At 37.9% G+C, this 13,975-nt stretch overlaps 1 pseudogene; it reads right to left on the bottom strand.

Moving 5' to 3' along the window:
- Nucleotides 1–6,332: 6,332 nt before the first annotated feature.
- Nucleotides 6,333–11,494, bottom strand: LOC109212394 (annotated as a pseudogene).
- Between the last annotated feature and the right edge of the window lie 2,481 nt (nucleotides 11,495–13,975).

The following is a 13,975-nucleotide window of genomic DNA, read 5'->3' as shown; positions in this document are numbered from 1 at the left end:
CAAGGACAGATCAGTCATTGGTACCAAATAGGTCTTTAGGAACAAACTTGATGAAGATGGAACTGTCACAAGGAACAAGGCAAGATTGGTAGTCCAAGGCTATAGCCAAGAGGAAGGGATAGACTATGATGAGACCTTTGCCCCAGTTGCAAGACTAGAGGCAATCAGACTCCTCATTGCCTTTGCAGCACATATGGAATTCACTCCCCATCAGATGGATGTCAAAAGTGCTTTCTTAAATGGCTACCTCAAAGAAGAAGTGTTTGTGAAACAACCTCCAGGATTCGAAAGCAAAGAATGTCCTGAGCATGTATACAAGCTAAACAAAGCTCTATATGGGCTCAAACAGGCCCCAAGAGCTTGGTATGAAGGACTATCAAAATTCCTACTAGAGCATGGGTACAAAAGAGGTAAAATTGACAGCACTTTGTTCCTAAGGGAAAAAGGTAAAGACCTCCTTGTTGTACAAATATATGTTGATGACATAATATTTGGGACCACTACAGATAGGTTGAGCAAGGAATTTGCAAAATTAATGGGAAGTGAGTTTGAAATGAGTATGATGGGCGAACTAAATTTCTTCCTAGGCTTACAGATCAAACAAAGCCCAAATGGAACCATGATTCATCAACAGAAATATACAAAAGAACTAATCAAGAAGTTTAAAATGGAAGACTCTAAAGAAATAGATACACCTATTGCAACTGCCACTAAATTTGAAGTTGATGAACCTGGTTCATCAGTTGATCAAAAGTTGTATAGGGGTATGATTGGTTCACTCTTGTATCTTACTGCCAGCAGACCTGACATTGTTTTCAGTGTAGGACTTTGTGCTCGTTTTCAAGCTAATCCTAAAGAGTCTCACTTGACTGCTGTCAAGAGGATATTGAGATATCTGAAGGGGACTACTGAATTGTGCCTATGGTACCCTAAAGGTAGTAATTTCGATCTAGTAGGTTATGCTGATGCTGACTATGCAGGTTTCCTAGTGGATAGAAAAAGCACCTCAGGTATGGCTCACTTTCTTGGTTCATGTCTTGTATCATGGGCTACCAAGAAACAAAATTCAGTAGCCCTATCTACTGCTGAAGCTGAGTATGTGGCTGCAGCTTCTTGTTGTGCTCAACTACTATGGATCAAACAACAATTAGTAGACTTTGGTATAGAAGTTGGATGCATACCAATATTCTGTGATAACACTAGTGCTATAAGTATGACAAAGAACCATGTTCATCATAAAAGGACCAAGCACATAGATGTTAGACACCACTTCTTAAGAGATAACTATGAGAAAGGGTTAATCTCCATAGAATTTTGTGCTACTGATAAACAAATAGCTGACATCTTCACTAAAGCACTGAGTAGAGAAAACTTTGAAAGGAACAGGTTGGAATTAGGGATGATTAAGATCACCTAAAAGGTCCAGTTCAGAATGTACAATGAAAAAAAAAGAATAATTGAAAAAAAAATGATGAAAAAAAAAACAATTGGTTAGGAGTTCTTAATTCAATGTAAATATCTAGACTAATTCTTACTCAGTCTCATACTTTAATTAGTATACTCCTGTGACATGTGTTTATATGAATCTTTAATCTCTTACAAAGTTTTTCTATTCTGACATTTGAGGCATGATCAAGGGAAGTTTTACTTGATGAACCTGGTTCATCAGTATATGCTCATAAGAAAGTTCAGGTATGTTTCTATACTTTGCATAATTATAAAGATAAAATTATCAACCATGAGCAGAAGTCCTAATTACACCAAACTTTCATAAATTCTATCCGTTGAGCATTGAACCAGTTTCATTATCCTAGGAGTCTAACTAAAACGGGATTTTTTCCAAAAAAAAACTAGCGTCACTCATTTATCTCTAAAGAGACCGGAACTCTAATTTGATTAGACTTCTTATTGACCTCTGAAAAAGCTGCCGTTACAGGCTTAATCATGATCCCTCTTTAAATACACTCCAAACCCTCTCTCATCACTCATAACCGTCATTTCACTTCTCTAATCCTTCTAATAAACCCTTTTCTTCTCCAAAAATCCCCAAAATATTTCCAGAAATTATCCGCCATGACTAATCCTCAAGACAATCCTGGAACTCCCCCACCTATTTCCTCTAATACCTCATCATCAACACCTCCAGTTGAAAGTCCAAAACCCAGATTTCACAGGCAAAAGATGTTAGCCAGAAAAACTATAGCATCCGGCCCTCTCAGAAAAAGCCTTGAACGAGAAATTAAAGGCTAGTCAAAGAAAAGAGGCTTCATCTGAAGAATCCCACTCAAGCTCTGAATCTGAAAAGTTCATCTCTGCTAGTGAAGGAGAAGAACCTGGGTCATCTGACAATGACAAGAGTCAAGAAAACCCAAGAGAGGTAAACACCTGTTATGTATTTTCTGATATAGCTGAGAAGGTAGATAATAGGTTTGTGCTTGTGGGTGCTGTGAAAAATGTTGAAGGGGCTGAGACTAGTAGGAGGAGAAAGAAAAAGAAAGGGGAGGTTCTTGCTATATGTGGTGGTGGAGAAGAAGGTGGCTTGAAGTCAGGGGGAAGCAGATCAGGAGAAGCTGCCGAGGGACTTGTTAAGATGAGTGAGCAACAAGAAGATTTTGGTTCTTCTATGGAGGAGACTTTAGCAGATATTCTAAAGAAAGTAGGGGCCAGTTATGACCCAAAGAAGCGCAAGGCGTCTTCACAAAAGACCCCAGTTGCTGACAAACCATCAAAGAAAAGCAAAGTAACATCTCCCAAGACTGCTGCTACTTCTGTACCTAGGGGAAGAACTACAAGGAGTAAAGTAAGGCAAAGTGAAGCAGAACTACAGGAAGCATTAGACAAGAGTAAGAAAAAGAAGAAGGAAAAAGGAAAGGAAAAGGTAGTAGAAAGTTCTGAGGCTGCTGTAGAAGAGGAGGAGGAGATGGACCTGGTCCATCAAGAGAGAGGCACAACTGAAGAAGTGGTTCCCACCGTTCAAACCAAAAAGAACCAAGACTCCTGCAAAGAAGTCTTCAAAGTCTGTGCCTGCTGAACCTTCTTTGGCTGAAAGAACAAGGTCTGCTGTAAAGGGAAAACAAGTGAAAATTACTGAGGAAGAAGATGAGGAGTGGAGTGAAGAAGAAGAAAAGGAGGACTCTGAACAAGAGCAAGATCACTTTGTTATTTGTAACAGGAGGAAGATATTGAAGGGAAGGCTGCTGAAAGACCTGGAGGAGCCAGGCATGGTTAGGCTGGTAGATGCTTTAGTTGCACAGAGATGGAAGGACATGGTCCTTCAGATGGATGGGAGACTAGCCAGAAGAGAGTTGATTGAATTTATGGCGAATGGCTCTGTGGAAAATGGGCGAGTAACCAGTATAGTGAAAGGTGTGAAGGTGGAGTTTGATGCACCAGAGCTGGGCAGGATTCTAGACATCCCAAGTGAGGGCTATGATGATTACACTAGGCAAAGGTGGCCTTGTCTAGATGATCTGCCCACAGCACTCCAAATTACCAGGAACTTCTATGACACAAAGGATGCTGAAGAGGTGCCTGAAGCACGATTTGTTCAAAAGAGTGAAATGAAGCCAGAGCATAAAGTGCTCTTTGAGTTTGCAAACAAATGTTTGTTGCCTAGACAAGAGAGGAGGCACACTGCAAATTATATGGACCTGGTTCTCATGGAGTGTCTTGTGAGGGATAAACAAATCAATTGGCCTGCTTTCATAGTCAAATTGCTGGACAGAGTCATAAATGGTTCAAAGGCTCATGCTACTCCTTATGGATTCATTTTGACAACTGTACTGGACAGGATGAACGTCCCTTTGAAGAAGTGGGAAAATGCCTCCAGTAAGGAGCACTTTGGAATCAAGACTCTCCAGGCCTGTGATTATCTGCTAAGTGTTGCCCCTGTTGAACCTGGTTCATCCGTAAAAACTCCAGTGAATAGCAAAGTTAGAGCGTTGATGCAAGAATGTGGGACCAAAGATGCTGAGATTGCTAGGCTTTAGGCTCGAGTAGCTGAATTGGAAGAAGAAAGAAATGGGCTGAAGGCAGAACTTGCAAAAGAAAAGGAAAAGAGTGAAGGGATGCTACAAACAATGCTCAATCTACTCCAATCCCAACCCTCCAGTTCTTCTAAGCCTTAGCCATCTTTGTCCTAGTTCCGAACCATTTCAGTTACCCCCAGTGACCCAGATTAGGGATTTTTCTTGTTTTTGCTCATGGTTGGTAGTTTTTGTTCTTTCTTTTTGTGGACTGTACTGTAGAAGCAATGCCTTATCAATGACAATTTGCATTTCTCTTGTTTTGTGATGATTCTGCTCTTAATAGTTATTTTTGTCAAGTTGATTTTTGATTATCTAAAGCATGCTTTCACTTGCAGTTGCCCCAGCGGCCATGAGTAATGATTAATATTCTGGGATTCACATATTTATGCAACTTTTCGATGATGCCAAAAGGGGGAAGATATTGTGCTTTAAAAGAAATTATGTCTATTTTCTGAACAGTGATGTTTATGACCTAATTAAATCTGGCCCTTAATGATAAGTAGAAATTTTCGAGTGATGATACTTTAGCTGAGTTCCACAGGTTCTATAATCAGTAAAAGCACAGAGTTTGTCATCATCAAAAAGGGGGAATTTGCTGGCCCAAGTTCAGTTGAAGTTTTGAAGATTGACAAATGAACTCAGGGAAGGACCTGGTTCATCTAAGGAGACACAGTTGTTATGGCCCATACACATGAGATGCACGTGAAGAAGATAAGTCCTTGAGATCGAGCAGCAATATCTTGATGAATATCTTCTGAACTGATCGAAAAGATTGCATATAGGATAAGGAGTTGAAGTCTCCTTATGAAAAGAGAATTACATCCGGATCAAGAATATGGATTAGGAGTTAGAGTTGTTCTTGGACTCGATTTGTCAAAGGATCCACAATTCGAGTTCTTATCAAACTCTGATTACTAACTCTATAAATATAACGATTGTTCTCTTTTACAGGTGATTGCACATAAGCAGAAGTTAAGCATATTTGAGAGCAAAAAGATCAAGTCTGATTTGCAAGCAACATATGCGAGATACAAGTGTGCACGTCTGAAGCTACAGGAACTAAGATAGAAGAACCAGTTTCATCATTTAGTTTATTCTAAGTCTAGTTCAATCGTAGTAGGTTTTCATATTGTACCTTTCAGCTTTCTTAGAAGCAATTGTATTAGGTACTCTGAGTATTCAAGTTAGAGTTAACTTGAAAGTGTCGCAAATGTTGAGGCTGTGTGCTACACTGGGATTAGAGTTAATCCTTAGGTTTACAAAGAGTTTTGTAAATGCAGTTTTTGGCTCAGTGATTTTAGTGGAGTTTGGAAAAATCCTACTGAGTAGTAGGTCGTGGTTTTTTCACCTTTTGAGCCAGGTGTTTTCCACGTAAAAATCTCTGTGCACTTTACTTTCAGTATTTATTATTCCGCAAACTGCTGTAGTTAGAACACTTAGAAGAACCAGGTTCTTCTAACACGAAAATTAGGTACCACACAAATCACCCCCCCCCCCCTCCCCTCGTGTGTGGTATTGACGTTTATAACATCAAGTATGAAGAGGAAGAGAATCGGAAATTTTAATGGGATGTATCAAAGTAGAGAGAGAAAGAAAATATTGTAACTGATTAGCGTATTTAGTAGCTTAGGGCTAGGAGGTAACCAAAATTAAATATTTTACTATAAACCTTAAAAGGTATCTATAGAATATAATTTTTTTAAATGGTATTTATTTAAACTAAATAAGGTATTAACCTTTGCTATAGGAGGTACAAATTCGTTTTGATTCTAATTTGGAAAGATTTTCTGGGCTTACGCCCCAAGCAAAAACTCGCCCAACGCCTGAGCGCACACCCATAACAGTGGGGCTTACGCCTCACAATACTTTCGCCTCCTCGTATTGCCCCAGTGCGTTTTTACTACGCCCTGCCCCTCCTCGAGGCTTGCCCGGGACTCACCCCAAAAACCTTTTAAATCATTGACTCCAAGCAGATTAATTAAGCACCTTAATCAGACTGACGAAATAATTGCACAATGAGTGTTTCAGTTGGATGAAACATGCAGTAAGAAATCTCCCCAGTGGGGCCAAGGGTGGATGCTTAATCACTGTCACCATTCATGTTTTTCCTTCTCCCAAAATATTAGTTCGGACAGGACTAGACTGGAAATTTCCTTTTAACTGGACTTTTTCATATTATATTACTGCATTAGCATTAGTGATTGAACAGATTCATACAACACACAAAGCGAGTAAAATGTATGAAAAACTCATTACAGGACACCATACAGTTTACTGGAACTTTCATGTTAAATGATAGCCAAAACCAAAACTAAATCTGTTGATTGAGTACACTTGCAGCAATGAATGCTTCACCTCATATACAAATTGAATTCAACTATAACTATATTAAGTTTGATTATGTCACAGCATCAATCAAGAAAGTTTCAGTTTTTATGAAATCCCAATGTTTAGTGTAAGTAACTAGATAGATCTCAATATCATTCTAAAAGTGTGAGACTTTAAATGCCCACTCCCCTTTTACTGGATCATAAGAAACAAATTCTGCACCATGCACTCCTGCTTAAGCATATCTCTGTACTTGTTAACCATTGGTCCATCTGTGTACTCCTTCCCGGTCGATTTGTTGATGCATCTGACATTAAGGAGAGTTATCTCAGCTGGCCTGTTGAGGCCTTGTCCAACTGGAGGTTTCTTGCTCTCGTCCATATAGATGATCACCTCACGACAGTTAAAATGGACGGCAGAATCAAGATCAAGCTTCCGGACATCTGTTTCTCCCAAAAACTTGATGCTTCCATAGCCATGTCTTCCTACCACAAAGTCCGTCACGTTGCTACAGAAACCAGGTTCTTCCTTCTCCTTTGATATTAATTCCTGGATAGGAGGAACTGTGTAGTAATCAGAACGTTGGAGCTTGGGCATTATGGCATCAACATCCTTATCATCATGCTTGCTATCTGTTGCTTCTTCAGCAGCACTTTCAACTGAAACTATGAAACAAGGTTTCAGCTTTCTAGAATTATCATAATGCATCTCTTCAGGCGCTAAGTTGGGCTTGCCACAAGTGTCATTAGCTTTGACTCCATCATGCATCCCTACATTTTCTTTATGTTAACAGAAAAAGGAATTAAGAAGTTTGAAAGAGCTAATCAAATAATATGCAATTAAACAAAATGCAAACTATAAAGGTGTTAAAACAGAAAATGTATTCTCTCTTTTCCGTTTTAAGAATGCACTGATGACTACAGAAGAGATTAACTACTTTCTTGCTAGTCAGCTCTATCTTTTTCTTCTCTCTTTGCTTTGATGGTAGCTCTACTGCTTTATCCTTAAAATATCCAACATACTATCAACTTGAAAAAGAAGCGATACATATTGCACTTAGTACCTGTTGCTGGATGAGAAGAGATGGCTGTAGGAAGTGTTTCTCCGACATTTGGAGTCATTTCTGGGTGCAGAGGACCAACGAACAGAGGCTGCGAGAGTAGCAACAACTTAAATGTACAACACCAGAAAGAATTGTTCCACATACCATAATAGAAGTGCTCCAAACTTTTTTTGTTAGTTTTCCTTTCTCCACCGATATTATAGACCACAAGGTGGGTATATACATTATTTACGACAGAACGCAGATGGCACAGGTATACAAATGAGATCCAATTGCATGTAGGTTAAGAATCACTTACAGTATTTTGACTTGGACCAAGTGCATAGCCTGTGGAAAGCTGAGAGGATGTAGTCAAGTTTTCCAACCCATTAGATGCATCACAAAGTCTTGGGGAAGTAGGCTGCAGCTGGCAGGATGATTGAAACTTGTTTAGGCAGTTCGAGCATAATGTGGATTGTGGAGCTGCTCCTGTAGTTAAAATAGGAGCGGGGGAAAGGGCAGAGGTAATCGGAGAACTAGAATCTGGTTTCAAAGGTGCAGCAAATGGACTTAAATGGATCCATGGAGAAAAAGATACATTTGAGGCAGTAGATCCTGATGAAGACTCCAATGGTTTACTTTGTGAAATTGATGCAGCCCCTGCAATACCAGCAGCAGACATTTCACTTAGTCAAATAGACAACATTACTTTTTCATTGAAGATCCATGGGAAAACAAATGAAAACTCCAGAAGGAAAGAGACATTAATGAAAACCAAAGTTACGTGTTACCTTTGTTTGCAGATTCATAGTCCTCTAACCTCAACTCCTCGTGGCTTTTATTAGAATACATTGGCATAGCAGAGATTGACAAAAAGTTTAAATATTGTCCTTCCACTTCTCTAGTTGCAGCATAAGATGCCACTCTAGTTCCAGTGCCAGGTGGAGTGGTGGTAGACTTCTCTTTTGATAGAGAATCAAACTCTGCTCTTTTCATGGCAAATTGATTTGGACAGTGACAATAAGAAGGTTCTCTTTTCACGGGAAATGGATTTGGAGGATGAAAATCAAAAGTTTCTCTTTCCATGGCAAATGGATTTGAACAATGACAATAAGAAGGTTCTCTTTTCACAGCAAATGGATTGGGAGGATGAAAATCAAAAGGTTCTCTTTCCACGACAAATGGATTTGGACAATGACAACAAGAAGGTTCTCTTTTCACGCCAAATGGATTTGGAGGATGAAAATCAAAAGGTTCTCTTTTCACGACAAATGGATTTGGAGGATGACAATAAGAAGGTTCTCTTTTCACGGCAAATGGATTTGGACAACGGCCAGAAGAAGGTTCTCTTTTTACGGCAAATGGATTTGGATGATAAAAAGTTGATTGGTTAAATACTGGTGATTGAAAAGTCCTTGAGTTGTCAATGACACCAAATCCAGATGTGCCTGAAACACCAAATGAAGAATGATATGTTTGACCAGCAAATTTCACCCATAAAATATAGATAATATAATGAATTGCAAGGTAGATTTCCTTGCTATCTAAAGATATAGAAAACAAGTTTAGCATACCTTTATCACCTAACTGATAGTCCTCAAACCGCAACTCCTCCTGGCTTTTATCTTTATAAGTGTGCATGCCACAAATGGACTGAATTGTTTCACCTGGTCTTGTGCTATCTTTCTCTGGAGTTGCGATGTATGATGCTATTCTACTTCCTTTCTGATTGAAACCAAATGCTGCAACACCAAATGCAGGAGCTGAAACACTGGGAATGTTGAATAACCTGCTCTAGTACATGGGAAAAATGGACTATAATGTAAAGCTTTGTCACCTGATGTGGATACTGCTGGCTGGACGAAGGAGTAGGAACCAAATGCGGGAGTGCTTGACATGCCAAAGTGTGAGTTGCTTGCAACACCAAATGCAGGAGCTGAAACACTGGCATCCCTGGACCGCAACAGAGGTTTATTGGCCACACCATTACCTTCATATTTCTTTCCAAATGTTGATAAAGTGGACGAGCCCAGAGATTTGTCTTGCGTTTGAAAAGCTGTAGCATTGTTTGCTGAATTAAATGTTGTGGTTCCTGCAGTTCCAGAAGCAGACTGAATTGATTTTCTAATCACTAAAGACAACTACAAGTATCAGTAGCAGGCACGAGATTGGTTGAATAACTTCTCCTGAAATAGTAAGCAAGAACATTACCCACCCTACTGAGATATTGCAGTTATTACAAACATTTGGAAAAGAGTACAGCTCTATGCCAATTCATTGCATAGCTACTTTCACGAGAAGATTTTGTATTTGGAACAATTCCATAGCCACCTCACAACTATTCCAGATAGGAAAGTATGGTATCTTTGCTTTCATGAAATTGTCAGTATTAAAGAATAGCATCTAAGTGTTTCCCTTCCTTGGCCACAGGCAACAGTGAATGCTATGCTTTAAGATTTGATAAATAAAAGGAAAAACATATTGAAAGAAGTATTTAGACAGAGATGGGGGAGAGTTCTATTGAAAATTTAGTTGATAAGACATAATGATGGACCAAAATCAAGCAAGAAGCTGATGCAATTAATACTGTAAAAGGTGAACAAAAGAACAAGATGATGATAAGGTGACAATTTTTCTGAGAAAATTTCAAAAACCTAGTCTTTTGGTAAGGAATAAGGATGTGACCATGCAAGCAGAAAATCTTCTAATTAACAATAAATAGATATATTCTGGGGCGTCTTAGGGAAAATTAATTGCATGTTCCAACATCGGTATGCCTAAAGGAAAAGAATAATCAAGTTATATTCAAGTTCTTACCATTGAAAGAAACTGAACTTCCAATAGGTTGCGCAAATACGGATGATGCTGATGAGGTTTCTCCAAATGCTCTATTTCCAAACAGTGGTCTAGTCTGTCCAATTTCGGGTGTAGAACCAAACATATTGCTGCTGCTAAATAACGGATTTGAAGCTGCGAGAACAAGAGTATGAGAGAGAGAGAGAGAGAGATCACTGCAATTATGTAGTTCTAGAGACAATGTAATCAACCAGGAGTAAAAGTGTTCAGAAGCAAAAACATACAGAAGAAGATAACTATGAGAAACAGAGAAAGCATGCTAGGTACTTATTGTGAGTTATGGCCCGTTTGGCCAAGCTGCAAAAATCTAACTTATTTTGATAAGTATTTTTTTTTCAAAAGTGCTTTTCTCAAAAGTACTTTTGGTGAGAAGCAGTTTGTGTTTGGCTAATTAGTTTGAAAAGCACTTCTGAGCAGCAATTAGTGTTTGGCCAAGCTTTAAAAAACTGCTTCTAAGTGTATTTTTCTCAAAAGTGCTTCTCAAAAAAGTGCTTTTGGAGAGAAGCTACTTTTTTCTGCTTCTCCAAAACTGCTTCTGCTTCACCTCAAAAGCACTTTTTTTCCTTCCAAAAGCTTGGCCAAACACCTCAATTTTTTGCCAAAAGTGCTTTTGGCCAAAAAAAAAGCACTTTTGGCCAAAAAGAAACTTGGCCAAACAGGCTATTACATTGCCTGCTAAGCTAAAGTAGAATTTAAATCCACACAAGATGGGTAAGACACCGATTATTAATGTTGATATTCACTTGTCAATTTTTTGCATAACAATAAACGTCCAACAATTGCACAAAGCATCAGAAACTTTTGTTTATTTTGAGTTTGACATTGAATATTCATCAGATCCAGTATCCCTGCACTCTCTTCCTCTTTCTGATTAATAGAAAATGCTGGCTTTACAAAACCAGAGCTTTTGAGCAATGGTGTTGTACTACCTTAATTTTCTAGTTTGCAAATTTGATCAAGATTGAACACTTAACATATCCAAAAAAACTAAAGCTACGAAATAAACAATATTTAATTATAAAAAAACTCAACATGGGCTTCAGATCAATATATAGCATATAGTAATGCACATTGAACGGTATATTCTCTTATATCAATCAACATCATCCAGATTACATAAGAAGATTCTCCCTCGAAATGTTGAAAACCCTGCTCCAGTACATGAGAAAAATGGAGTATAAAAGTAAACCATTGCTCACCTGACACGGATACTGCTGGCTGGCCAAAGGAGTACCAAAGTGCTCGACTGTTGATTCGTTAAAAGGCCTTGGTACGAGGAGGCCACCAAATCCAGATATGCCTGAAACACCAAATGAAGAACCATATGTCTGACCTAATGGTATATTCTCTTAAATCAATCACATAATCCAGATAAAATAACAAATTCTCCCTCAGAATGTTGAATTATCAGCTCTAGTACATGAGAAAAATGGACTATAATGTAAACAGTTGCTCACCTGACGTGGATACTGCTGGCTTGTCAAAGGAGCAGGAACCAACTGTGGGAGTGCTTGACATGCCAAAGTGTGAGTTGCTTGCAACACCAAATGCAGGAGCTGAAACACTGGCATCCCTGGACCACATCAAAGATTCATTGGCCGCACCAGTACCTTCATATTTCTTTCCAAATGTTGGTAAAGTGGATGACGAGCCCAGAGATTTGTCTTGTGTTTGAAAAGCTGTAGCATTATTTGTTGCACTAGAGACTGTGGTTCCTACAGTTCCAAAAGCAGACTGAATTGATTTTCTAATCACTAAAGACAACTACAAGCATCAGTAGCAGGCACGAGATTGGTTGAATAACTTCTCCCAAAATAGTAAGCAAGAGCATTACCCACCATAAGAAATCCCACTGAGATATTGCAGTTATTGTTAACATTTGTAAAAGAATACAGCTCAACGCCTTGCATAGCTACTTTGCCAAGGAGCAGATTTATTTTTTCAACCAATTCTATAACCACCTCACTGCTGTCCTAGAAAGGAAAATATATATGGTATCTCTGCTTTCATGAAATTGCCAGTATTAAGAATAGCATCTATAGCGTTTCTTACTGGGCCATAGGTAACAGAGAATGCTATGCTTTAAATAATTGAAAGATGAAAGGAAAAACATATTCGAAGAGTACTCTAGTTCTCGAATGCAAAATGCAATAGCCCCATATCTATTTTTTGGAGATGGGGGAGGGTTCTATGGAAAATTCAGTTGATAAGACATAATGTTGGACCAAATTCAAGCACGAGAGTGATACAATTAATACTGTAAAAGGTGAACAAAAGAACATGCTGATGATAAGGCGGACAAATGATATTTCTAAGACAAAATCAAAACCTAATATTTTTGGTATGGGTGTGAATTGTGATCATGCAAGCTAAAAATCTTCTAATTAACAATAAATGAATATATTCTGCGGTTTCTTCGGGAATGTCAAATGCCTATCCCGAAATCAGTATGCTAAAAGGAAAAGAAATAATCAAGTAATACTCGTTTTTACCGCCAAAAGACACTGAACTTCCAATAGGTTGAGCAAATACTGCTGATGAGGATGCTCCAAATGCTCTATTTCCAAACAGATTGCTAGACGGACTTGAAGCTGTGAGAAGAAAAGTATGAGAGAGAGAGAGAGAGAACTATCAGTCACTATAATTATATAACCAATTTGTTCTGGAGAGAATGTAATCAACCAGAAAAAGTAGTCGAAGCACGAAACATACAGAAGAAGAAAATATGCAAAACAGAAGAAAGCATGCTAGGTACATATTGTGATTTACAAATTACATGCACGCATGCTGAAGCAGAATTTAAATCCACACAATATAGGTTAGACATCTATCATTAATGTGATGATTACTTGTAAATTTTTAGCATAACATTAAACGTCCAACAATTGTACAATCATGAGAAGCTTTTATGCATTGTGAGTTTGACAAAGAATATTCATCCAGTATCCTCGCACTCTCTTCTTCTTTCCTATTTGGTTAGTTTAGAGAGTAATACCAAGATTCTTTCTATAAATTAAATTTGGATAGCATGAATATTCAGCTCGCTTGAAAACACAAATTTCTGAACTTAAAGGTGTTATCAAGGAGATTCAAAAATGTTAAAAAACGTAAGTCCAGGGCTTTGATCCTGTATTTCTCTTATGTTAAAGGAGATTCAAAATTTTATATATATGTATTAAAAATGTTACTTTTATCCTATTTACGCGGTATAAGATTGAATCTATTGTGTTGTATATGGCTCCTCTACTGCATTAAAGACCCACACATAAATTTAAACCCAAAAAAGATTATAAAAAACAACATTCTCTTTTTAAATTTTGAAGGATGCATGTAAAACAGAGAATACCCAAAGACAGAGGAGGATAAAAGCAAGTAATGTAAGTGTAGAAAGAACTCATTCGTGAGGTGAGGCATTTTACTTAAGACGAGGCCAAGAGTAAGTCCCGAGACATGGGGCTTAAGCCTCACATATCCTTAAATTTTACTAATTACTAAATTTTTAAAATAGTGTAAAATAGGAAAAGTTACAAAAATATACAAATCATAAAACATCAAAATAAAATAAATTATTGAAAATTTTAACATAAATTATAACAAAACTATGAATAATACAAAAAGTGAATAAGATATCATAATACGCAAATTGCCTACAACATCCTAAAAAGTTAATATCAAAGGTGAAAAAACATTCTTTAGGAGAGGAAATCTCATATATATATAT

The sequence above is a fragment of the Nicotiana attenuata genome, unplaced genomic scaffold, assembly GCF_001879085.1.
Source record: "Nicotiana attenuata strain UT unplaced genomic scaffold, NIATTr2, whole genome shotgun sequence".
NCBI classification, from domain to species: domain Eukaryota; kingdom Viridiplantae; phylum Streptophyta; class Magnoliopsida; order Solanales; family Solanaceae; genus Nicotiana; species Nicotiana attenuata.
This window is presented reverse-complemented; position numbering and strand designations above follow the sequence as displayed.